Source organism: Castor canadensis, chromosome 1 (assembly GCF_047511655.1).
Source record: "Castor canadensis chromosome 1, mCasCan1.hap1v2, whole genome shotgun sequence".
Classification (NCBI taxonomy): domain Eukaryota; kingdom Metazoa; phylum Chordata; class Mammalia; order Rodentia; family Castoridae; genus Castor; species Castor canadensis.
Window position 1 is genome coordinate 72,071,462 of NC_133386.1, and position 27,983 is coordinate 72,099,444.

Sequence of the window (27,983 nt, forward strand, 5' to 3'; positions counted from 1 at the left end):
ATTTACAGTTAGAGGAAAATCAAGAGTTAGAGGAAGAAGCTTAACACCATAGCAAAATGACAGGACAAATCCAAAAAGTAAGGCATTCAGAAAGACAAAGGATCTGATATCTTCAATAAGTCAATGACATAGAAATGGGTCTCCGCTAAATTAAGCAAGATTTAAGGGATTTAGACATCAAATGCAATATCTGCTACTAAAGAGGGTATTGGTTTGGAGAAGCCAGTTATAAAGAACTTTTGAGGGGATGTTGGAGAAATTCTAATTCTGGGTATTAGATGAAAGATTATAATCATTTGGGAAAACGACATTGAGGAATAGGCCTAGTATGATCTCAGGTTAAAAATTACAAATACAAGTGTGTGAGTGTTTGTGTGTATGTGTACTCATAAAGGAAGACCTATAAGGACATGTGCTAAAATGTTAACAGTGTGACCTGTGAATGGTGGGAATATAATGGATTTATTTTTCTTTTCTGCATTTTGTGATGTGCTACAGTGCTCATTGTACATTTGTGTAATAATAATAATAGGGTTATTTGAACACTTAGGTGATTGAAGGAAGAAAGACTAGGTGAAATACAGGGCACAGCACTGGAAGAATGAAACTGCAGTATGGCTTCATGTGTGATTTCAAAGATTCCGCAGCCTCATGGCCCTTCTGAAAGCACCAGTACCACACTGCCATACTTTCTAATTCCTTCATCCTGCTCAGGGCTCTCCATTATCCTAAGAAAAAATTCTCCAGTCTCCTGAGAAACTTAAGTCCTGAACATGGGCTGACAAGGCTTGCATTCAATCGTCTCATCAGCTCAATGAAAATCAACCCAAGAAACAACAGAAAACCAATTAGATTTCTTCTAGTTCCTACAAATTAAAAGTGTAAGACCTTATTTCATATTTATATTTACCTCCATTACCAAAATCTACAGATGACTTTGCCATCCCATGTGTGTTTTAGAATTCCCTTTCTGGAAATGACAGTGTAATTTTCAGTGGAAATAGCTCAGATATTTTTCTAAGTCTTTGATCCTATACATCCCCAGACAGAGAAGGTAATTGTCAAGTCACACCTTGTGTGACTGTGAAGGAAGCAGGAAATGTAAGGAATGTCTCTCCTCTCTGTCTCCCTTGTATACAAGTACTGAGACTGAGGAAAAGGGGAGTCCTTCGTATGTGTTTTCAAATATATATAAATATCCATAAATGTGTACTTTCCAAAGTCGCTCCACAAGCTTAATGTTCACTTCAGGCTCTGGTTAAATACTGGATATCTCCAAGTAGTTGCTTCTTCAAGGATGTGTCAGGATGTATATTTTTACATTAGTCAGATAGAAGATGACATTTAAAAAAAAAAAAAACTAATAGTAAAAGAGGTCATTTCCATCCTCAACTGGGCTTTGTTGAAGGAAGACACCATAAAGCCAAGTCCTGGCAAACCTAGACCACTGATGTCCCCTGGGCTCACACTGCTTTCTTCATTCTCTATCTTCCTCCTGAATCAGAATCTTGGCTATAGAGTAGTGAAGTGGACTCCCTCCCCCATTTTCCTAAAGTCTGGAAGAAGACTGACGCATGGGTAATGGTGATAACAGAAGAACAAGTCCAGACAGAAAGTGGTTCTCTAATAAGTCTGTACCAACAGGCTCATACTGATGTTTAAAACTGCTTAATGAAAACTGTTGTCTTTTCTGTGGTCAACAGAATGCTGGATTTTCCCTACTTCTTCCTCAGGAGCCTCCAAAAATACCTTTAATCTTTAATTTTTATTTTAAGTTAGTCATTTTTTTTAAATCAATCTTCAACTTATTTTCATGGGAGATCTATACATTTAACTCTTCTAATATCCATGTGTTTGTCTACTCAGGCTGTAATAACAAACTGTCACAGATGGAATGGCATCAATAACAGTTTATTTTCTCATAGTTCTGGAGGCCAGAAGTTCAAATTTAAGTGCTGCCAGGATTGGTTTCTGGTGAGACCTCTGCTTAACTGACAAGCAGCAACCTTCCCACCATGTTCTCAAATGGTCTTTCTTTGTGCATGCATGGAGAAAGAGAACACCTGGCATCTCTTCCTCTTCTTAGAAAGATAACATTTCTATCCAATTAGTGCCTCATCCTTATGACTTCATTTAATCTAATCACCTCCTAAAAGCCCTATCTCCAAAGACTGTCACACTGGACTTTAGGATTTCAATATGTTAATCTGAAGATGATATGATTCAGTCTATAACAACCCGCTTTAAAAAATGGACTTAAAGAAATATGAAAAAAAACACATACACAAAATTATCCACAAGTACAACCACACAACAGCAAATTATGTAGCCAAAAGAAAGAAAAAAGGGAGAATGATGGAGGGGGTGAATTTAACTATGATATATTGTAAGAACTTTTGTAAATGTCACAATGTACCCCCAGTACAACAATAATATGATAATATAAACAAATAGAAAAAATAAGCTATGAGCTGATAAGAATTGATTTCCAATATATATATTTTAAAACGCAAAAACGAAATGCAGGTCTTGCTTTTGTACATGCCCATAATTCCTGCAGCTCAGGAGGCAGGAGGATGAGGCGTTCCAGACCAAAGTTCAACATCACCACCACCAAAAACAAAAAATACTCTACAAGGTGTAGAAGTATATACACACACCAAATATGGTATGCTTCCTTTTGTGCGAGAAAGAAAGGAAAATAAAACATATTTACGATATAAGTATATATGGCAAATATAGTACTATAGTAAGTATAGATGTATGGTTTATAAATATACATATATTTGCACATTGGCATGATTTGTGAAAACAAGCAGAAAGGCAGTAAAAATAGTAAAAGTGTTGGGATGGGAGTGAGACACTAAATGTACCTTTTAATTTGGCATTGACTTTTGAGCTATTTAAATATTTTATGTAGTCAAGCAATCGAAATTTAATTTCAAAAGTTGATCATCAGCAAACCTGAAATTTTAACACAAATAGAAAAATGAATTCAGTGTTTATTAAAAAACTGGTTAAGTAACCAAACAGAAAAAAAAAATAATAATTTAGATTAACATTTGAGGACAGTGTTATGACTAGATCTCCTCTGTAGGATGTTCTTTAAGACAACCATACTGAGCTTTTCAAAAATGCCACTGTCCTTGAAGACACAATAATGGGGGGGACTGTCCTGGATTAAAGAAGATTAACAAAACGAAATGCAAAGAGTCATCCTGGATTGGTTCTGGATTGAAGAAACTACTCTGTAAAGGACATCATTCAGGCAATTGAGAGAATCTAAATACATGCTATCTATTAGCTATCATATTACTTTCTTGGGTAGGAAAAAGACATTTTGGTAATAACGAAAGTTCTTGTTCTTAGGAGATGTATGGTAAAGTATTCAGTGGTGAAATGTCATACCACCTGCAGTTTACTTTCAGATGGCTCTGGGAAAAATTGTGTGCGTGTGTGTGTGTGTGTGTTTGTGTGTGTACATGCAGTCATGCATGTGTACATGGATATTGATAGAAGAGAGCAGTCAAAATTGGCAACATTTAACAGTTTTGCATAATGGGTCTCCTCCTGTCATCCCAGATTCACCCCTGACAAATCCACATTAAAGGTATATAAATTTGTGTTCTTGTCATCTTTTCTGTGGATTAAAATTTTCAAGATGAAAAAAGTTGAAGAAGACAAATAATGGATTTGGGTTGATTTTTATCATGAAGGTACCCAATTCATTCAAGAAGTATTTACTGAGCCAGTCACAGGCGCACATATCTGTGTCCCAGCTACTCAGGAGGCCGAGGCAGGACAATGACTTGAGCCCAGGAGTTTGAGGCCAGTGTGGGCAACATAATGACATCCTTATCTCAAGAGAAAAAAAAAAAAGTATTCTTGCCCTATGCTAAGCTGAGAATATAGCCTTGGAGTAAGCTGGCGTTCTCATGGACCTACATTTAGTGTGCAAGACAAGTAGGAAAACAAGATAATTTAAATTACTATAAATGCTGAGAGCAAATAAAGCAGAGAGCTATGGTAGATAGTAATTGAAGAAGAGACAATAGATAGTATGGGCAAGGAAGTTTTCCTAAAGAAGAGACCTTTGATGTTTCTTTTTTGTTGCTAGTTTGTTTTGGGTTTTTGTTAGGTTGGTTGGTTGGATGTTTTTGAGACAGGGTCATGCTATATAGCCCAGGCTGGGCTGGAACTCTCTATCCTCCTGTTTCCTTTTTTCAAGTATTGGAATTACAGGTGTGAACCACCTTACCCAGCTTGAGAGACGACCTTTGAGTTGAGACCTGAGTGACCAGAAGGAGCCGTTCACCGAACCATTTACCAGATTTGCACTGAATGCCTACTGACTACTCTGTTCTAGATACTGGGGACATAGCAGGAAAGAAAATAGACAAAACTCTCTAACTTCATAGTGTTTAAGTCCCAGTTTGGGATGACAAACAGGGATCAGGAATAGGTAAGTTGGTGATAAGTGCTACAGGAGAAAATAATGCAGGAATTGAGGCATAGTGAGTGAGGACAGGGTTGAAATATTAACTATGAGAGCCAGGAAAGGGCTCACTGTGAAAGAGACATGGGAACAAAACAAAGGTCAAGTTTTAGAGCTAGGGTGTTAGGAGGAAACAGACTGTGAAATCCTGATGGACCATTTTGATGACTTTGGCTCTACTCTGGGAAATGCAGATCTTTTGGAAGGTTCTGAGTAAAAAAAGGATATAATCCAACTTGTCTTTTTAAATGATATCTCTGGATGCTTAATTGAGAAGAGGCCACAAAGAGGCAGGGCAGAAGTACTTTATTAGTTAAGTGTCTCCTGGAGAGAGGTAGTTTGCACAGTGTGGGAGCAGGAAGGAATGCCCAGATTTAGATTCTGACTCCATTTTGAAGGAGAAGCTGCCAGGATTTCTTGCTAACTGATTGGAAGTGGGATGTAAGAGAGAAAAAAAGGGAGAGAGAGAGAAAAAAATCCAGGCTTGACTTTGGTTTGGAGGCTGAAAGACCACAAAGGTAGGAATTGCCATTAACCAAGGTGGGAAAGACCACCACGAAGCAGACATGGGAGAGGAGACAAGCAGTTGGGTAGCCTGGCAAGATGAGAAAGTGATCGGCAGTGACAAACTAGGCAGTCCAGCAGAGGAGAAAAACAAAAGTTTAAGGTTCTACTGTGGATTTCCAAGTAGAATAATTAGGAGTGCCTTGTGAAATTGTTTAATAGAACTTTTCCCATTTGCAAATTAACCTATTGGTAAGTAGAGATCTGTCAGCTCAGACAAAATTGTTAACTTGCAGTTTGCACTAACTTCTGCCTCCGAGGAACCAGTTGCTGTCAGAGGCCTTCCTTGTTCTTGGTACTAGATGGAAGTTTCAGTGGGAAAGGGGGCATTGGGGTGAAGATGTGGGACTGTTCACAGTGACATGGGAGGTGGCGTTAGTGGGAGTGGCCCTTCAAGGTTCAGCCAAAGTGTAACAGTGGTTCCCAGACATTTTTTGCCAATGACCTCTGTCATGTCACTAAATTTCACAGACTGCCTTTCATTTTTGAAGCCAAATTTCCCCTCATTCTGTGCCCTACGCATAAGTCCGCAAGGGACACACATTCTGAGCATACTTCGTTCCTCAAGAGCAGGCTCTGGCAGCTCTGAGACTATTCATTTGCATTCCGCTGCCCCTTCTGCTCTCCCTCCAGGATTCCTACAGTCTGCTCTTAGAATAATGCCGACTTCCGAATTCAGACTCTTCCTCCCCCAGGGAGATGCTGAAAGTGTTTCATGAGAATTCTTCAGTCCTTGCTGAGGTTCTGGACACTCTGGAGATTGCATTTAGAATAGGAACTCTGACACCTTGGGCTTTCAGTGGATGCTTACTTATGATGGAGATCCTGGGCCTTGAACCCACTGCCAGAAGGGCCTTCTCTCTGCGGCTGGAACATGGTAATAACAGTCCAGCCTCAAGGAACATCCCTAGGGGGCTTCCCTTTCTGTCCAAAAGCTGGACTAAAGGAAGATGGATTTTCCCTCTCTGCCTTGTTCTTTATACCCATTTCCTTTCTCTTGGGTTTGCTTTTAAAGCCCTAGTAGTGAGATAAGCCAGTCACCAAAGGACAAATACTTTATGATTTCCCTTGCACGAAGTATCTGAAATAGTCAAATTTTTTTTCTTTTATTATTCATATGTGCATACAAGGCTTGGTTCATTTCTCCCCCCTGCCCCCACCCTCTCCGCCCCCTCCCTCTCCCCTCCCCTCAATACCCAGCAGAAACTATTTTGCCCTCATTTCTAATTTTGTTGTAGAGAGAGTATAAGCAATAATAGGAAGGAACAAGGGTTTTTGCTGGTTGAGATAAGGATAGCTATACAGGGCATTGACTCACATTGATTTCCTGTGCGTGGGTGTTACCTTCTAGGTTAATTCTTTTTGATCTAACCTTTTCTCTAGTACCTGTTCCCCTTTTCCTATTGGCCTCAGTTGCTTTAAGGTATCTGCTTTAGTTTCTCTGCATTAAGGGCAACAAATGCTAGCTAGTTTTTTAGGTGTCTTACCTATCCTCACCCCTCCCTTGTGTGCTCTCGCTTTTATCATGTGCTCATAGTCCAATCCCATTGTTGTGTTTGCCCTTGATCTAATGTCCACATATGAGAGAGAACATACGATTTTTGGTCTTTTGGGCCAGGCTAACCTCACTCAGAATGATGTTCTCCAATTCCATCCATTTACCAGCGAATGATAACATTTCACTCTTCTTCATGGCTGCATAAAATTCCATTGTGTATAGATAACCACATTTTCTTAATCCATTCATCAGTGGTGGGGCATCTTGGCTGTTTCCATAACTTGGCTATTGTGAATAGTGCCACAATAAACATGGGTGTGTAGGTGCCTCTGGAGTAACCTGTGTCACAGTCTTTTGGGTATATCCCCAAGAGTGGTATTGCTGGATCAAATGGTAGACCGATGTCTAGCTTTTTAAGTAGCCTCCAAATTTTTTTCCAGAGTGGTTGTACTAGTCTACATTCCCACCAGCAGTGTAAGTGGGTTCCTTTTTCCCCACATCCTCGCCAACACCTGTTGTTGGTGGTGGTGTTGCTGATGATGGCTATTCTAACAGTGGTGAGGTGGAATCTTAGCGTGGTTTTAATTTGCATTTCCTTTATGAAATAATCAAATTTATAGAAACAGAAAGGAGAATGGTGGTTACCAGGGGCTAGGGAAGGGGGAAATGAGGAACTATTGTTTATTATGGAGAATTTCAGATTCCCAAGATAAAAGAGTTCTGGAAATGTGTTTTATAACAATGTGAATACACTTAGCACTGCTGAACTGTACACATTTTTAGGTCAAATTAAATTTTTTGAAAGCTGGGTGTGATGGTACATGCTTGTAATCCCAGAACTGAGGAGGCTAAAACAGGACAATCAGGTGTTCAATGCCAGCCTTGAACAACAACAACAAAAAAAAAAAAATTCTGGAAAGAGCATGATTAACAATGCAAGCCTTCCTTGCTTGATCCATCTTGTGGAACTTGTGGGCTAGCCTCTGTGCCAGCATTGCCATCTGTGATCAGAGCCCAGTGTCCAGAGATGGGCCTTCCACTGCCAATTGCACAACTTTAGGCTTTGTGCAGTTGTTAACCTCACATTTATGTCTGGAGTTCAAATTAGAATCAGAAATGAGATATCAAGGTTTTAAGAACTGGAAAGACTACCCAGAAAATCCCAACCCAGTGTCAAGTGCATTGGCACAGAAAACAGAATAGGAGCTAGAATAGAGGACATCCAGAACCAAGAGTTGCTATCACTGTAAGAGCCTCTCTTATGCCTCTAACTCTGGTTGCTCACACAGAACTATATTATCTCCTAAGTTCTTCACATTCTTAATAAATGGTAGACATTTTTTAATATCAACCATAAGGAAACCATAATACTTATTTCCATGTTTTAGTACTCTAAAACTCTCATCTCAGATATTTCATTGCCTTACATCCTCTATCCCTTCTACTTGTAATCAGATCTGGCTTCTTTTCCACTTGTTAGCAAAGATTTCAAAATTACCTGGTTCCATCCTAAAACCTGGCCAAGAGATTATTAAGGAGGAAAGGCTTTGGGCTATTTTCTCCTGACATTTTAGGGTGCATAGAATTACAGGGTGTGTACAACATTTATGATATTTTTAAATGACTTAGTCATTTCATCAAGCCCAGGATGATACAAGATAGGGCATGCTGCTATCCATTCAAACAAAACTGTGGGCCTGTGTGGCTGACTCTTACTTGTTTACCTGACAGGGTCAATAGAAAGGGTTTGTTCAGGGAGGGAATCTAATGCCTGAAAACAATGCCTAAATAAATGTCTTGAAACTCAGATCAGACTAAGGAGTCTGCATTTGTTTAATTTTAAGGTTCTGTAATTGTACAGTTGAATTTTTGTTGAATAGGAATGATGGCCTTTGAAAACTTGCATACTTAAAAAATAATTGACTCCTTTTTTTTTTTAATACTTATTTCCATTACATCCTATCAAGGCTTCTTGTGTTCTCTGATAGTTACTCATGATCTCAGCAAACCAGCTGGACTAGGCCAATGTTCCAATCTAAAGAAGTTTGAGGTGTCATTCATAGGCTGACTGGAGACTTAAGGAAGTTCAAGTGAGTTCTGTTTATTTTGCCAACTCATAAGCCCAGAGATTTTGCCATTGATATTCAGAGTAAGTGAAAATACTATCAACTTCATCCTTTTTCCTATCACTGTGTGTATAAAGTGTTTAAGGAATATTAGGAATCGTAACACCTCTTAGATTACTGTAGTGTGAGGCGAGGAGCATCAAGTATTAGAGGTTAAAAAAAATAAGGCATGTTAGAGAGTGACCTCTCATACAGGTTGGGATCCTTTTGTCATGGTGACATAGATAGCACTAAGCCTCCACTTGACCCTTATAGCAAAGAGGTTTTCACCATCACTCAGGAGAGCTCCTTCCGTTTTGAATAACTGTGGTTACTTGCCCTCTCAAATGAAAGAGAACAAATCTAATCTCATTTTTTCATGATAGCCTGTTAGTTCTCTAAAAGCTACCTCACAGGGTCCTCATAAATCCCCATAAGAGGAATTTAACATCCTCTGTCCCCTCTAGGTTGCAGATTCAGTGATCATTATGGTCCTAGTTGGTCAGGACTATTGTAATGCTGTGCCAGGACTAAACACACGCATCTCAATGTGATCTGAACAGTTAAAAGCAGGGTGAATACTCACTGTCTCTGCATTGTACGTCTATTCATGTATCCCAGGATTGTGTTAAGTTTCTTGGCAATTGTATCACGGTACTGACTTACCTCCTTAAGTAGGATTCTCCTGTCCTGTCCTTATAAAATTAACTTTTGTAAGCCCAGTACAGCATTTGACACTATTTTTGTTAAATCTTTATGCATTTCCCCAATAAAATCAGCCTGTTTTCATCACTTGGGATCTTGATTCTGTCTCCTGAAGTAGCTTACCAGTTGCTGCTAATACCTTTTCCAAGTCAGAGAGAGAAGCTGAACATAACAGAGTAGGCAACAGAAGGCTGTGGGTCACATCGCCAAACACTTCTCCTCAAGTTTAAGTTGACATCAATCCATCAACCAGCTACTGATCACTTAATTTTATTATCATCCAGACCTCATTTTCTCATATTATTCAGAGAGTGACCTAAGAGATACCAGCTGCCTTGCTAAAATCCTGGGATGCTATTTCTACTGCATTCTCTGAGCAATAATCCTATTAAAAGCAGAAATAGTTATTTTGGCATGACTTGTTCCTAATGAAGCTTGAATCATCTGCTCCTTTCCTGTCTGAGTTCTGAGTGGGTTATGGGTTTATATGCCAAGCCCAGAAAGATCAAGTATACAATTCAGTTGGAGCTATTATTCAAAGACTTGGTTTTACTCATCAAGAGCATCAAAACATTCAGAGAGTGGGTGGGAAGGTTGAAAAGTGCCACATATACATCCAAATTGAGTGACAGGAAAAAGACTCCTCCATTATGTGTATCATTATAAAAATGAAAGGGAAGTCAAAAAAAACATCATTCACTTCAATTCTTAGAAGAATGTGTGATAAGATTGGGATATGATTTAAAAACAGAAATAGAAGCTGGATATTAGGGAAAAAATCTAATACTTTCAAGTTCCCAAACCCCATAGAAAGCAAGTTGAACAAAACCTCCTCAGGAAACAGCCCCATTCAGGCAAGGATAGAGATCCAGGACTAGAGTTCCTTGGCCATGAAACAGGCTCATCAAGCCCACAGAAGAAAACAGATTTAAAATATACCAAAAAGAGCCATTCTCACAAAGCTCCCCTTATATACACAAAAGACACTAATAGCTCACCCCCCTTCAGGCAGCAGGGGCTGAGTTCATTCCCCTCCAGCATCATTCTTGATCATTCTCAACTTTGTCTTGCCCATTTGCCTGTTCCTGTCTTTGTCAGAGATGATGTTTCTGAGAAACAGCAGTCCCGAGGCCAAGCCCCTCCAGCCCCTTCACTGTCCTCAAACAGCTGAACTTTGCTTCCTCAAGCTCTTCCTTCCAGCATCAGACATGATTGAATCCTGAAAAATACTGCAGCAGAGTTATTTTTGGCTCCTTTCCTTCTAGCCCCAGTGTCTGCCTGCACATCCACAACCATTAACAGCTGTTAGAAGGGGCTTTCAATGCCTGGCTTCTTGCTGAAGTATATTAACACCAGTTTTCTATTCAGCAAAAGAGTAGATCAAATCCCCTTTATTTAGAGGAATCGGATTCTTCTCCCTTTTTGCAGAAAAACTAAGCCTCTGACAAAGGCAGCAGAGATACCGCCAGCCCAGTTCCTCTAGAGACAAATTCAAATGATCTCATTTGTTGGCCCCAGAGGCAGCCCTGTGTCATTCTCTGGGATGCAGTCAGGAGTGCTGGACATCTGTGGCATTGTTGATGTGAGACTCTTAGATCCCCCCTCACTCAGCCACCTCCCTGCAGCATCTGGAGTTCTGGACTAGACCAAGGGAGAAGACGGCCTGTCACCACAGAGGCTGGAAGCTGTCACAGGGCCCCCTGAGGCCACCCGCAAACCCAGACCCCCATCACCCTCTCCAGCACATGAGGCTCGCAGGTGGCCTTCTCAGTTGTTTACTTCCCTACAAAGAATTGAAGCCCTCAGTAGATGTTTAGAAAGTTGCATACTGCTCATAAACATTGCTCCACCACTTCTCACCATCAGCTGTTACTGCTGTTGTCGATCCATGCCTCATACCTCATGTCTACCAACGCTTTGCTACCTGTTATGGCTACACTCTTCAGAGCACACCTCCCCTCCGCAGGGGAGCCATACCAGGCCTATTCCACAGTTCACACTAGAAAACAGGATAGGCTGTGGCCAAATGTCTTCAACTTCAGGGTGCCACCACTGTCATTGTCCAGGCTCCTAATCCAAGTTATGTCCCAAACTATGAGTATGTACAGCGCAACGTGGAAGTGAAATGATTTCAAATGGCTTATGAGAACTTTTTTTCAAAATCATTGTGCTTGTTTTTCTATGCATTTGAAAACATATAATTCATAGTTAAACTTGAGATTTCACAGACAGTATCATTTAGAACAAGTTTCTTTTTAAACTGTATTTAAAGAAGAAAGTGACTTTGAACATCAACTTAAATATTAATAAGAAAACCAGAACTGTAAAATAGGTAAGGGGGGGTACTAGTGGGAGGGGAAGGGTAAAGGAAGGAGATTAAGGTGACGGTAATATGGCAGATGGACTTCATATACCTATATGAAACAGAACTAAGAAACCTCTTGCAATTGCTTTAAGTGGGGTAGAGAGGGGGCTGAGCAGGAGAGACAATGGGGGTCAATGTAAATAATATACAATATAAGTCTAATCAAAATTGTCACTACGAAGCCCCTGTAAAATGAATATATCCTGGAGAAATGACCCAAACAATGTATGCACATGTGAATAAATGAATAAAAAAACACTGCTTGTCTAAACCAAAAAAAAAAATTATAGCAAAAAAAAGAAGAAGAAAGTGAGTTGCATCAGAGAAAATCTTGACAATTGTGACAGTGAGTCATAAGTATCTGCAGTTTGGAAACACGTGATTCAGTGCTTTTTCTGTCCACTCATCTTCTCTGTCTTATACAATCTCTCTCTCTCTCTCTCTCTTTCTCTCTCTCTCTCACACATACACACATACACACACACACACACACACACACACACACACATACTTGTTGGAAGTGTCTAGTTTCTAAATTTGTATAAAATATAGCAGTATGCTTTTTAGGTTAAGTACATCCCAGTCTCGTGGGAAACATAAATAAGAGAATCGTGGTCCAGGCCAGCCTAGGTATAAATGAGAAAGCCTATTGGAAAAATACCCACAGCAGAAAGGTCTGGGAGTGTGGCTTAAGTAGTACAGTTCTGCCTGGCCAGCAGAAGGCCCTGGGTTCAAACCCTAGTACAACAACAACAACAACAAAAAAAAAAAAAAAAAAAAGGAGGGAAGGAAGGGAGGGAGGGAGGGAGGGAGGTGAGGAAGGAAGGAAGGAAAGGGGAAAGGAGAAGAGGAGAGAGGGAAAGGAAGGAAAAAGGGAAGAAACATCTACTCCACCAACCTGAGTCCCCCAGAGCCATGGCTTCCCCCAGTCCACCCTTGTCTCCCATTCTTCACTCTATGATTACAGTAGAGTTAATTCGCATTCCATGTTAGTGACTGTCCACAGATGGAACTCAGCAGAACTCTGTCAAGTAAGTATACAGTGCTTTAAGTTATCCAATTCCATGCATCCTCCGTATGACAACTTCCAGGAAAGGCTGGAAACCTAGCCTGTTTGTCCAGTTCTCATGCTCATTCCCTGAGCCATGATTGTTTTGGGGTTTTTCCCCTTAAGACAGGGTCTTGATAAATAACCAGGCTGGCCTGGAACTCACAATCCTCCTGCTTCAACCTCCCAAGTGCTGAGACTATAGGCATGTACCACCCAGCCAGCTCATGATTTTTTTAAAGGAATTTTGTTTGAAAATAGCAAGACATGCCTAGAATTGTTTTCTCAATTATGATCTCATTTCTTTAAGCCTTTCTTAAATATATTCTCTTTTCTTAATATTTTCACCATTTTTTTCAGAGATTAATATACTTATTTAGAAAGAAGCCATAACTGTAAACAATTCACATAAATGCTCATCTGTTTAGGGAGGCTAAACATCAGTTTGCGTTTTTCACCCTCGTATTCCTTAGTATTCTTCCTTACTGAGAACAGTGCTGCCCCTAGTCATACTGAACACTGGAATCACTGTGAATATGATTGACTTTCATCATATTTAAGCCTAAATATCTGCATTTGGGTTGTATCTTTTTTCCCAAAAATTATGAATATCTATTTAAGCCTAATCAGAAAGGAGACCCTTGGTCATCTTTAAACTTTCATTCTAACTCAAGCATTTCTTTGCAGTTAACATGTAAAGAAGGAGGCCACTGTAACCCCACTCATTGGGGAAAATGCTGAAAATTAATGGACCTGTGCCCAGTCCATAGGATGATGCCTAATTGTGATGACAGTAAAGTAGTAAAGGCATAAGTACACTAAAAGTACACCAAACAGGATGACAATAATCAACTTTTTAAATCCTATGATCGGCTGGGCACTGGTGGCTCACACCTGTAATCCTAGCTACTCAGGAGGCAGAGATCAAGAGGATTGTGGTTCAAAGCACACAGATAGTTCCGCGAGACCCTATATCCAAAAATAAAAAATAAAAAACACCTTCACAAAAAAGGGCTGGTGGAGTGGCTCAAGGTCATAGGCCCTGAATTCAAGCCCCAGTACTGCCAAAAAAAAAAAAAATCCTATGATAATAAGAAATAAACATTGTGTGGACTTTAAAAAGAAAATATAGCAATATAAAATCCAGGATTTTACTCCTTTATGTAGAGGTCAGCAGGGTTATACACGGAGATTTATATTAACACATGCTAGGTGTTGGTTCTCAGCCAAGGGTCCTGAGGAATGGAAGACAGTAAAGAAAAAACACACCTGACCCTTCACTTCCCTCTAGAGTGTGACCACTCAGGCTGAGTACCTGGGAGTAAGGAGTTAGTCCCAGTGGTCTAGCTGTATCCCCAGACCTGCCACTGTGAGCAACTGTTTATAACTAAAATGTTCCTAATCATAATGATAGGTTGACCCAGGGCACTTACATGCAGCACTCCATCTGGGCACACATAGCCCTGTGTTCATTTGTACATCCAGGTGTGCTTTTCAGTTTTCATTTTACAAGGCTAGAGTGAGCTGGTGGGGGATCCTCCCCTTAAATAGTCGGACATTTTTCAATATGCAAGTTATGTGACTGGAGGAAGAATCTTCACTTTATATTTGCACTACTGAACCTATCCTATTACTGTCATGCATTTGGTCCATGCAATGTAGGTTTTACTTTTGCTGACCCAATATCTAAGGAATGAAGGGTAGGATTAACAGCCTGGAATAATTAAAAGTTTGTTAAGAAGTTAACTGTTTTGACCAAGAGTATATTTTTCTTGTAAAAAAAATTAATAGCATTTACTTTCCTAAATAAACTCCCAAAGTCCGAGCCTTTTTTAAATTTAGTATTTCTAGTGAACATATACTTATCACCATGTATAGAAACAAGGAAATTAATTCCACAGTGCAGATATAAGTGAAAGACCAAGAAAGTGCAGAGAAAAAGTAGGTAACTCTAATGAGAGAAAGAAGGAAGATGAGGTAGAGGAGAGGCGATATGAGTAAGATTTCAGTAAGTAGGAAAAGGCCATCTTGGGTTAGTGTCCCTCCACTATATTCCTGGAGAACCTTTAGTATATTTGTCACAGCAGCTATTGCATTATATCGTAACTGAATTATTACCACTTCTCTATCTCCTTATTTGACAGTTAGATCCTCCTGCAAGATTTCTGTGTGGTGGCCCTGGTGTTTTCAATCTGCAGATTTACCACCCAGAACAGACCAACATGGTAGCCATTTGTAATGTGATTAAGTCAGTGAAGGACATCTTTTAGTAAAGGTCTAGAGGCAGGAAAATGATGAAATGAGAGTGGCACTTGGAACTGCATCATGGAAGGGAGGACCAGAGGCCTGAAATGCCAGCAATCATGACATTGGACTCTTGTTCAGATACACTTTTCCAGCCACACCTAACGTCTGCTCACAGAGTAGTTTTTATGGGAAAGTATCTTCAGAGTTTCAGCTACAGAATCCATCTTCTCCCAGTATTCAGGACACACAGAAACACTCTCCCTGGAGAGAGGGTGGGATCTCAGCAGCAGTAATTTATCCCCATGGATTGGTATAAATGGCTGGTAAAACTCTCCCCATTCCCTTCGGAATTCACAGTTGGAGAACAAAGGGTAGTTGCTCCCATGAGCTTTCCTGAAGAACTTCCAACTTCAGCTTATTCATAAAGTGGAGGCTGTTTATAGGGAAGAGACAGCAATGTATTTTATAAAACTGCTTTCAATCTCAATTTCTCTTTACCATACCACCACACAAACTTAGAAAATTTTGCTCATTGTGCATTTATTTCTCTCCCTTTTCCCTTTCTTTAAAGTCTTAAGTTAATGCTTTTATGTTTACATTACCTTTTTTTTTTTAAGCCAATACAACATGATCAGTAAATTTAGGTCACAGTCGCACTTGACCCAGCTGATGGCAACCAGCCTTGAACCGAGCCTGGGCGGCCTCCTCTGGTGGGCTGCAGAGTTCACTCGCCAGGCTTCAGTTTTACCACTATAATTATAAGCGAGAAGCCTATGGTTAATTGCAGTGCATGAATGGGAGATATTCCTAGACTTATTTGCATTCGTTGCTTGCTGGTAGTTTCTCTGTTGAGGTCTCCCTCCGTGTTTTTACAGAGCTTTTGGAAGTGTTTCTGCAGTTGGTGTGTGAATTTTTATGATCTGTTGCATGTTATTCATGCAATTTCCTGCCCTGTAATGGTATCAGTTTTCCAGACACAGAGGAATACAGACTAAAACCCAGGAGCCTGCATTAGCATAAAATGTCCCAGTTCTGTCAGTTTGATTAATTTGTCTCTTTGTCTCCACTCTATATGATAAGTGCTATTAATGGTTGCAGCACTTCATATGTCAAAGTCTTTCTTCCTAATGACTTGAAAATGTGGTTTATTTCCCCCCTTTTTGTATTATTTTTCTCATTTAGCATTCCACTCAAGTATAGATTTATGCCATGCTCTTTCATTATCTTACTGGTTGCAGCTCCAGAGTGATTACATATGGTGTAGAGTATGCGTAAAGATGTGATCCCAGGGGCAGCAGCTGCTGATGCAAGCTGAAAATAGATCCTGCGTACGCTCAGCACTTTTCCCAGAGGCCTTTTATTTATTAGTAACAGTCTTGGTACAGGACAGCTTGGATCCTCATTTAGCAAGATGACTTTTTGCCTCTCCAAACACTGCAGTGACTTTGCTCTATTTACTGACACTGCTGTGTAATTTTTTTTAACTGCCTTGTATTTCAGCTGTGACTTAACCTAACATAAATTGTAATATAATCTCGATACATAATGAACTCAAGAAGCGACAGGCTCCATTTGAAGTTATAGAGCTTGACAGATCTAAGGTTTAAATTAAATAATCCTATTTGTAAGACAGCATTTGTACATGGTACACTGCTTTAAAATGAATTTCTATTCTTCTCCAGTGATTCTCACAGTGTTTTGAGTACCTTCCCTTTCAAGAGGACGTTTCTCCAGAAGGAAATACATTGCAAACCCAAAAACTTTCACAAGTTAAGAATAAGAGGGTTTTTTTTTATCCAGTTCAATCACTGAATGGAAACTAACATCAATAACCTGAGATGGGCAGTTATGAATCTAAGCCAGCAAATTCAGGTAGCTCAGAATTTTCCGTCAGCACAGTACATTTGTGATACAAATATCATTGTGGAATTTAGAGCTGAGATAATAGCTGGCCTTCTACAATGTTTTAGGTTCACATGGGTATTTTTTCATAAATTTGTAAAGTCACAATAACGGGGACACACACACACACACATACACACACATATATTTTTTCTGAGAAATTCCAAGGCCTCTCACTTTGCCGTTTCATTCATTCTTCTCTGTGAGAGGTAATCTTTAAATGGCATAAGGGGGAAGTTCATTTTACATGTTAGCAGAGAGCATTTATGCAGTAATATCTTGTTGCATGATGAAATTTTCCAAACTGTAAAAATGAAAAATAATAACATTAAAAGTTTACAGACAAATGACAAATGGAGAGGATTGCTTACTGGCAGGACCTAGTGTCATAATGAGGAAGACTTGAAGAAAAATGGATTTCTACATGGGCACCAGACCCCTTTCTGGTGACGTAGGAAAAAAGGGAGGCAAAAATCTCAGGCAAGTTAACAGTTTGCCTTGTGCTATTTTCTATGTGATTTTTTACTTGCTCCAGAACCAACTGAGTAGCACTGGAAGGCAGGATGATCCCTTCCCTAAATGCGCCATTGCCCCAAGATAGTGCCACGGTTTACTTCTTCAATAACAGAAATTTTATTAATTCCATGTTCAAACAGAGCTAAACATGATTTCCTCCTGGGTTAGGTTAAAAATCAGAGCAGTGATTCATGATGAAGAAATAAAGAATGATTGTTTCATTTTAGCAAATATGGGATCTATAATGTTGGAAGAGCATCAATCAGACCACTCCTACAAGGGCCACTTGAGTAGAAGGGAAACTGCTTTTCCTGCCCACAGGCACAGTTTCACAAAAAAAAAAAAAAAAAAAGGGTAAGACCATAGCACTCACCAGCTGTGATCATTTTATCAGCTGGTTCATATATTCTTTCAGGTTTGTTTGGGAGTTTAGAACAGTTATAGCCTGGCCCACTGTAGTAAAAGCAGCAGCCAGCATCCTCCAAGGAGGAGTGAGGAGGCAGGAAGAGGATAGAAGGCAAGCAGGAGCTCGCCTGCAGCTAAGGGCCCTGCTTTCTCTTACTTTTGTCTTCCTTTCTTTCCCACCCCGCTTCGCGCACTCGTATACAGAGCGCACCCACGCTCATTCTCCAGTCTCAGCCTATTTTCTGCCATTGTGACACTATGATGTTATAGCTGATTTCACTCCTTCTAGTGGCCTCAGAACAGTGGGTGATCTTGCTTGCTATATGAGGAGTGATACTCAGGCATGACAACATGAATTAAGGATGGGGTTTAAGGATTAACTCTTAATTTCTGAGCTCTTGTGGTTCTAAATTAGATTCAGGGTTGTAACTGGGCTATTGTGAATACGTGTGTGTGTGTGTGTGACTAAAATGGTGTTTAATCAGTTGAATTGATCTTGTTTTTCTCCTGTAACACATAGATATATTATGAAAAAACAATGAAGAAAAACATTTAACATACCTTGTCAAAGTTTTCTTTAGGACCTCTAAAAGCTGATATTTCCCTCTGTCACTAGATCTGAAATGAGAACAAAAGCACTTCATTTTGTTGAATGAGACTTTGGGCTAAGCTTCCCAATAAATGATGTAGACTAAGAAGGGGGCTCTTGGAGCCAGCTGTTTAGCAGGTGGCTTGTAAACCAAAGACTAAAAGAAGGAGTGCACTTCCAAACAGGGGCCAATCAGAGAAAGAAGGAAGAAAACGATTTAATGTGCACCTACTGTATGCCAAGTAAATATGAAAATAATTTGAGCAAAGTCACAAAGATTTTAATATCAGAGGAACCAGGCTGAGAGTTGTGTGGATTTTTTATTTTTAATGAGAACACTGTTTTGCAGAAGTGTTTGATCGGAAGAAAGAGAAGGGAAAAAGACAGAGGAAGAAGATGAAGTTGTTATTAAAGGGAGTGATAAGGTGAAAGGATTTCAGTCACTAGGACAGAACTTAATCGTGAATTTTAATACCAAGGTAGTTGCTAGCAAGTAGAAATACAGTATTCATTTTTGTTTCTGTACTCTGTTAGCAGTTTGTTGATGCCTTTTCAAATTCTTTGGAAAATTTGCATCTAAATCTTTGCTTAGCTCTTGACCTAAGATCTACCTCTCCTCGAAAATATGGCCATGGAGCTCCAAACTAGTGGGATTCACAATCCAATTTGGAGTCTGATTTAAAATTCACTTTATAAATCCATTCTGGCTTGCTATGGCTGTGAGTGTCCTCTATGTTCTATTACTGACTCTTTCACTAAAACACACATCCACTCCACTTCCACACTTCAGATTTCAAGTGGAGTAGAGCTATTTGAAGGCCTGCTCTTAAAACTAACTTCTTGGACTTTGTAGAACTTACTGGGCACAGTGGCGTGCACCTGCGCTCCCAGCTACTCAGGAGGCCAAGGTATGAGGATCACTTGAGTCCAGGAATTCGAGGCCAACCTGGGCACCACAGCTAGATCCTGTCTCCAAAAATCAAAAAGAACTTCCCATGAATATTGATGTCTACCTTTTGAAAATGATTTTTAATCCAAGAAACTCATAGCATTTGTATTTATGAATATGTAATTATGTACTAACCTTTTTTTTTTGGCAGTACTAGGGATTGAACTCAGGGCCTCCCTTGCTAGGCAGGTGCTCTACCACTTAAGCCATGCTGACAGCCCTTTTTTGCTTTATATATTTTTCATGTAGGGTCTTGCATTTATGTCCAGGTCAGCTTGGACCACCATCCTCCTATTTACACCTGCTGTGTGCTGGACTGACAGGCATGCACTACCGTGCCCAACTTTTCTAGATTGAGAATGGAGTCTTGCAAACTTTTTGCCCAGGCTGGCCTCGAGCCATGATCCTCCCACCTCCAGAGTAGCAAGGATTACAGGCTGAGCCACAGCACCTGGCATGCACTGAGATTTCTTAAGGTACTTCTGTAAACAAACTGGAGCTATGTACCTCTAGTTTGGGTTATATGCAGTTCCACTAAAAAGATGCATATGTTTAGTGAAGATTTATTAGGGAGGCCAGCAAGTGATAATAGGACAGTAATTTTTATGTATCAACTTTGACTCAGCGCCCTCTAATTGGCAGCAAGGAGAAATGTTAAAGATCTTGCAAGCACAGCATGACACATGAGAAGTGAGGACGTGAAGGGAGTTTTTCTCCCGTGATATATTGGGAATCATAAAACCTTAGTCTTAAAATTCATCTGACCCAGCACTAAGAAAAGGGGCTATATTTTGTCTTTTGTGTATCCCCTGTGTCTAACACAGTGATGATGATAATGATTAAAAAATAACCTTTATTAATCATTCACTGTGTGCTGGGCACTGCTCCACTCCACGCACTTTAATGTTTAACTCATTGATGCTGTGGGATTGCTCCTACTATTATCTCTACATGCCAAGTGAGGAAATTGAGGCAAGGGAGGTTAATTAACTTGCTGAAATGTCAGCTCCTAAGCAGGGAGCCTGGATGTCAGCCCCATGTTCCAAACCCCTTGTATCAGTGATGACAAGAGTAATAGTCACTAAAGATGAAAGTGTGTGTTCTTAACAGGTGGGAAAATGAAGTCCTGAGTCACAAACCTGCCAACTGTGTATCTGGAGACTTGAGGAGTATCTCCCCCTCTAGCTGAAGGTTTCCCTGTAAAATACGGAAGGCACTATGAATCCACTATTAGAAACTTAGTTTTACACAAGAAACAATTAAAAACAAGCTGGATGAGGTGGCTCACACCTGTAATCCCAAGCTACTTGGGAGGCAGAGATTGGAAGATCACAGATCACAATTTTCACAAGGACCTGCCTTTGTCTGTAGCCTCAATTTTGAGGTACTGAAGACCTAAGACTCTGACGACATCAGCTCACATTTTACTAGTTCATCTATCTTCCATTCATCCTTATTTGAAAAAAAATTAAAAAGACCCCTCAAACCCTATAGGAACATTTACCTCTTTCTCATTGCCAGACCCCATGATTTGCTGGGCAAGTTTGCTGTTTTTAAAAATCCTGCATCACAGGGCTGGTGATGTGGCTCAGTGGTATAGTGCTTGCCCAAAATGCACAAAGCCCTAGGTTTGAGCTCTAACATTGGGGAAAATAAATATTCTACATCAAGCAATAGCTAAAATAAAAAACAACCAGCTGGCATCTGTGGTGTCCCCTTCAAGAATGCTCCAAGGCTACAGGATTGTGAGCCCTCTCCTTGCAATAATTTATGACTATGAAATCTAGACTGCCTTGGTTATGTCTGTGAACCTTCATACAATTCCTATTGTGACAAACACATGGTAAAGCATCCCAAAAAGCTTCCAGCTGGAACGTCCCTTCCACCAGTGGGCATCCTGGTTGTGGATTTGGTTATTAACAGGTGACACTGTGCTAACCATTCTGGATCTTGAATTAGCCTGTGCTGTCCCACACTGCCAGTCCTTTCTCCTTAAGGCCTCTCTAATCCATCTGCATCTCTCTTCCCACCACTGTTGCTTGTGCTCTGGCCACAGTGGCTCTTGCATAGACTTCCATGACTGCCTAGCCCTTGTCCAGACTTTTCTCCAAATGCAACCAAGTGTGATCTCCCTAATGCCCTCCAGCTTGCCACAGTAGTGCCTCCCATTACCAGTCAGTGTATTCAGAATGTGTGAGCTAGAATGGCCTTCCCCATCTCGTCTCTCCCTCTGCTCACCTCTCCAGTGTCATCTGTTCCTCCACCCCAACTGTTGTACCCCTGTGCTATATTCTCTCCTGTGTCTTTGCACATTTCTTTCTACCTGCTGTGCCAGTTCCCACCCAAAGCCTGGCTAGTCCTCTCTCAAGCATCAGCTTATATGTCACGTTCTCAGAGTTAGATGCCCTTCTGACAGCAGCTTGACATCCCCTGTTATAGCTCGTATCATCCTGTCTTATTGACTTTTCTCTGTCCCATCAGCCCAGAACCTCACTGACCAGGTACCCTTTCTTTATTTGTTGTTTTACCCTTCCCCTACCCCCAGTACCTAAGACTCTGTGGAACCAAAGAAGGTGGTCAGTGTGCATTTATTAAAGGAATAAAGTGGTTCATACTCTACATTACAAAAGTGGCCATCAGCAACATCCCATATTGTGAATTCCTTCTTAGGGGAAGAATGCTGGTCCCATTGCCTTGTTCTGGGTGACATGGAGTCCTCAACCTATAAACCTAATCCAGTTAAGTCCTGTGGTGTAATTTAGATGTACCAGTCTTTGTGTGAGACTGCATGCTTGCCCATCTTGAGGCATTTGCTCCCATATCACTGTACCCTGTGGTGAAGGTGAACTGATATGACTGGGAGAAGGTGACTAGCTATAAACTGTTATTAATTGCAGATGAGTCTTGCAGCTCATAAAGTTATCGTCTAGGACACACTAATAACAAGATGGCCTTTAGGTCTGCATTCAGTTTAATCAGCTAAAAATGTATTCTGTGTGACAAACAAACAGGTTCAAAATTTCCCCTCTGTCACCCTAAAAAGTACAGCATTCAAATTCCACATATATTTTTTGAAGCAATTTGCTTCTTTTTGCCTCATTCTCTGACTTTACTGGAGACCCAGATATATAAGTATCTTGTGTTCTTGTGCTCCCTCTTCTGGTCTTTTCTGTCCTTCAGCAAGACCTTCTTCCTAGAATTGTGCACCACGCAGGCGGGGGCCTGAGCCTCTGAACAAAGAAGCAACCAGCACAGCAGTGCTTGTTGTAAGATCCATGGGGGAACAGAAACAAATTCTTTTCCTCATTGTTTGCAGTCCAGCTTGACTAAGTGAGAAAGGGCCATGCTGGTGCAGAAAAGAAACGTGCCTAGCATCCTTTCTGAGAAATGAGATGCTTTCCAGAAAAAGAAAAACAATTGCAATACAACATACTTGATATTGCATTTTTTATAACATGCCTCCCTGGAGATAGACAGAAGCATGCAGAATGTGTTGGATCACATAATACTGTTAATTGCCTAATTAGCTGGTCAGGTATAATAATAAACCCCTTTGACATTCTATTCCTTCCATGTGTCAGATGAAGTGTTCTGATGTCTGGTCTGTGTGGTGAGGAGCAAACCACACTCTCTCCCCAACAAGAGTCAGAATATAGAATGGTCTTTGTAGTCTGGCCCTGGAGCTACCTGGAGCACACAAGACTTGGAGTGGCACAGTGCAAAGTGCTCCCTGGGGAGAGAAGACAATGCCCTTACTCCTCACGAGGGAGACCAACACTTCACCTGGCCTCCTTGGCACTCAGTATCCTCTGAACTCTGACCCTGCCCCCCTTCTTTCTTCTGTTTGTTGTTTAGACATTTCGTAATTCTACCTGCTTGTCTTGTATTCTTTTTTCCCTATTTAACTTTCTGCTTTGTCTTCCCTGTTTATTATGTTATCTTTCCTACCTGAATGTAGAAAAAATTGCTTTTACTTTTTTCAAACCAACCTAAAATGGCCTGCCCAGATCCAGAGTTCTCTGGCTCTACGTTAGCTGGCTAACGAAGAACGAGTTAATTCACCAGTTCTCTCTCCAGGCCTTCATTATCACACAAGCTTGCAGGCTTTTTCCCTCATCCTGCAGCAATGACAGGGATCATAGGTGTGTCCTTTCCTGATACCCATCTGTTTTACCCTGTGGCTGCCCATGCACTATCATCTTCATGCTAAGGAATCATCTCTCTTTCTACCCAGTTGTTCCCTTTTAAGAATGCCTGTTTGACATTTCATCTAGTTGGGTAGAGGGAACTGGTTTTCCCAGGTAGAGAAGTCTTGATTCTGGATGCATATGGAAGATCTTTTCCTAGAAAGCCATGGATTGCTTTTCATATTTGCCAAGGTCAAGATGACAATATTTGTAAGGCAAAGACTGACTTAACACTGGCTTTGTTCTCTTCCATCCCCCAGCCTGCTCCCACTCAAGATTAGTGCATTAGACAATGCACACTGACCCCTCTTTCTTCTGTTGCAGCAGGAATCACAACAATGTATAGGCTACCACTCAGTTATTCTTTCTGTTTTATGTGCCATTCATACACTGTAAGTTCCTCCAGGGTAAAGCTATATATATATATTTTTTTTTTTTTGCTTCTTTCAAGTTCACTCAGCACCCAAAGCAGTAAATGTTCAAGTTATATTTTTGCATTGATTATTTAGTAACATTTATACAAGATACCACATCTGTGCACAAAAATACTCATAGTCTTAGTACTTCTTTATGATCTGATCATTTCCCATCATTTCACCTTTCTTAAATACTGTATCATCTGGTTGACATGAAAATGTACCCCTTTATTAATGTATAATAATGCCTTCTAAAAAATAACAAACTCATCTTCACAATGCAGGTATTTAAGCAAATTGTATTAGAATTCTCACAGAAGACACAGGAGAACTGTAAGACTCGGTACTAGGCTTTGAAGAATTCCTTATCAGGACAAACATAATGGCAGTTGTGGCTGTGACTTAAGTGGTAGAGCACTGCCTAGCAAGCACAAGGCCCTGTGTTCAAACCCTAGTACCACAAAAAAAAGTGAAATATGCAGATAACAATGCAAACATTCAAATACTCATGATTAAATGCCAAGATTGATGATCTGACTGTTGTCCAGAGAGGGGAAGTTTCAGTTTAATTCCCACCTTCTTTGCAAGAGTTTCCCTTGACCCCCTGTATGGGCACCCTATCCCTGTCCTCCACAACTTTCATAGATACAACCTTTTGTAGGTAATATATGTACAATTGGGGAAACAAAGTCAAGAATGCATCCCAGCAGTAGATACAGCTGGAGCAAATGCTTGAAGTCAAGGGAAATGCTTGAAGTCTGGGAGTGTTATTCTAGAGGACAACTAGAGACGAGACTGAAAGGGATTCAGTTTGCTGGAAAGTCAGCCAAGAGCGCTAAGTTTGCTCTCTGAAGCAGCAAGCCACTGGCTGAAACATAACCCATGCCAGGAATATTAACTCAGAGACTGACTCTCTAGAGGTCACAGAGATGCGGAAGAGAGGAGAGATGGAATTAAAAGAGGATTCATGGGCAGAAAAGTGGGAGATAAAAACAGTATTTGTCTTCCCTTTTGCTTTGAGTCTGTACATTTCTACCTCAATCGTGATTCTACCTAGAAATTCTTAAGCCCTGGTCCTGGCCACTCTTGTTAAAGAAAGAAATGATGATGAAGTCCAGGCCCCTGCTAGCTTACACAAGGTTTTCAAAGCTACACCACACTGGTAGGCTGCTGTTAAGCAACTGTGAATAAGCCCTGTGGATCCAAAACCAGACATTTCCTCCTATAATAGTGCAAGGACACTGGAAGCCTTGTTTCTCATTACGGTCTCTTAGGGTTCTGGTTTTCAACTTCAGTGACTAAAATTCCATCAAAATACTAAAATAACCCTGGGTATTGTAGACATCTTAACCTGCATCATTAAAGTTATGCTCAGAAATAGTTTGATTTACCCAAAGTGAGAACACCTGGTGTTCTTGAGATTTGGTATTTGTCAAAAGCAAAGGTTCATTTTCAGGATGTTTGGATATCCTTATTTATAGTAGAAAAGGTATTTTCCCAGTTAGGAGCTATGAGTAAAGAGGTCTTGCGTAATAGTTCCAAGTACATTCAAAATACATGGCCCCAGAACAGTCTCCAAGGTACATTCTGGATGCACCTGTGACTTATTTCCCCTTCTCAACATCCCCAAGTTAGTGTGAAAAGTGCATTTCAGCCCCACAGAAACTGGGCATAACTAACCATAGTCATTGTTGGAAACTTCTGCCTCCCCTGCACCAGCAGCTCTGCTGCTGCCAGAGATGACACTCTTGACAAAAATAGGACTCTGCCTTCATGCCCCAGCAACCTGAAATCCTAGACTCAGAGCACTTCCCAGTAAAGGCTTGTCATTTGCAAGCCTAGAGCCCTGGGGTTCCAGAGAAGGCTATGGGAGGACTACAAGGCAAGAACCCAGCAGATCTAAGCAAAAGTGGTAACTGTGGTCATGCTGACAGATGGCATCAACTCCCTCTTCAATCCCTCCCTTGACAGACAGGAATCACATACAGAAAAGATTGGTGCTCATATGGGGGATCTGGTAGCTGAGTGGCAGTCTGACTGTGTGCCCCAATCCAGGGATGTGAGTATCATGTCATAACAATTTCTGCAGCCCTAAGAGCTATGGAGCTATACAATGTGTCTACTTGTTCTGTAGCTCCAGGACAGCCATGGTCCAAGTCACATGTGGGGGTTTTGTGTTAATGGCCGCTGTTTAAATCCTCACAGAGCACAGATGGTGCCTGCATTGCATCAGCATTAACAGTTCTGTATTGGCAGAGCCCATTGTAGGAACATGAGAAAGGAGGAGAAATCAGAAGTGTACGGTCTCTGACAAAAAGTCTGGTTTCCATGTATGATTTTACCCTGACTTACTATACAGCCTTGGAAAACCCAGGTAGCATGTCTCAGCTATTTTATATGGTGGTCAGAAAAGGACCTGGATGCAGGAAAGTAAAGAATGTAGAAGAGAAGTGCAAAGTACTCTTATTGCTGCTGCATGAGCCCCACTGATAAGATAAACTCCATAGCTTTGTTCCTTCTGTAAGCTCCCTTAACACCTACTTCTTTTCAGTAGCAAAGAAAAAGGCTTTGCTTGAGATGATGCACCTTGTTTCAGAATTTTTGTCTGTCTCTCAAAAACCTTTTAAGCATATCATCTACATTTCTTCAGCATTTATTTATTTTGCAAATAAAAGGGAGAAATGGCCTCAGATAAATTTCTCAGGTTAACAGAGCAGGATTGCCTCTCCCCAACCCCCTCCCCACTTAAACAGTGACAATCCTCCCTTGGTGGCACTGGGTCCTGGTGGCTATTTGGAGGATTAGTAGCATGTGAACCCTCTTGCTTCCAGAGGTCAAGAGGAAAATAACATTTTCCATAAAAGACATGCAAACTGTCAGTTCTTTAGTTTTGATTTCACACGGAAAATCTGACTTCAGTTCTTGAAGAACAAAAAATTCCCTAACCAGGCACGACATATGTATTCAAATATGTGATGGATTGTCATGTGAAAGAGGGATTCAAACTGCTTGCCCCAGCAGGTAGAGCCAGGGCTAGTCGTCACTTCAGTTCATCTAACAGTTATAGAGAACCTCTGGTGCACAAGCCACATGCTTTACACCAGAAGTGGTGGGAGTAAGCAAGTGGAACATCCTGCTAAACTCATGACACCAATTATGGCAGAAGCTGGCAGGTTTGACATTGAGATGAAAGTGTGAAGGATTTGGTGAATCATCTGATAAGCCAAGGAAAAAGAAAAGGCAGATACAATAATTACAGACTCCATCCTCTTATCCATGGGTAAAGCAGGAGTAACTTTAAAAATTCCAGTTAGAGATTATTGCCAGTGTAATAAATAGAATTTGGGGGCGGAAGGGTGGCTCAAGTGGTAGAGCACCTGCCTACCAAACGTGAGGCCCTGAGTTCAAGCCCAAGTACTGAGGGGGGTAGAAAAGAATTTCTTAGACAGTCTAAATCACCTGAGCAAAATGACATCACATTGAGATATGACTATGGGGAGAAATTCTGTGTTCAAATAAAAAAAAATGTAACCACCAGGAAGAAAAGCAGAGCATACTGTGCATCAGAAGGTCTATGAGAAGTCCAGAAATGTGAGGCCAGGTCTCCCTGAAGATCACTGGGAGGAGATTGGCAGGTGAAGAGCAAAATTGGTTTAAAAAAAAAAAAAGCTCATTTCTGGATCATATAGTCAGGATAATGATAGGGTCCATGGTCTTGTTCCCGTTTACAAAATTAGGACAAAGGAGAGGCATGACCAAGAACTTCACCTATATGAATAGCTTCCATAATTCTCTCCAATCAATAGAATATTTGAGTGGTCATTGATTTGTCATACTGGCAATTTCACCTTCCAGAGACTAGAGAATGTAAGGATAGATTGCTGTTTGGGTCCTAGTCTAGTCTAATTGAAAGGAATGTTGAGTACGCATGAGAGGATCCTTAGAAGGCAAAGATAGTATCACCTTAGAGAACATGATAGTCAAAGAAGAGA

General features: G+C 40.6%; 1 protein-coding gene across 7 annotated transcripts in view; it reads left to right on the forward strand.

Moving 5' to 3' along the window:
- The window catches only part of Bach2 (BTB domain and CNC homolog 2), a 355,873-nt gene that overhangs the window by 289,104 nt on the left and 38,786 nt on the right, over positions 1-27,983 (forward strand). The window lies entirely within an intron of this gene.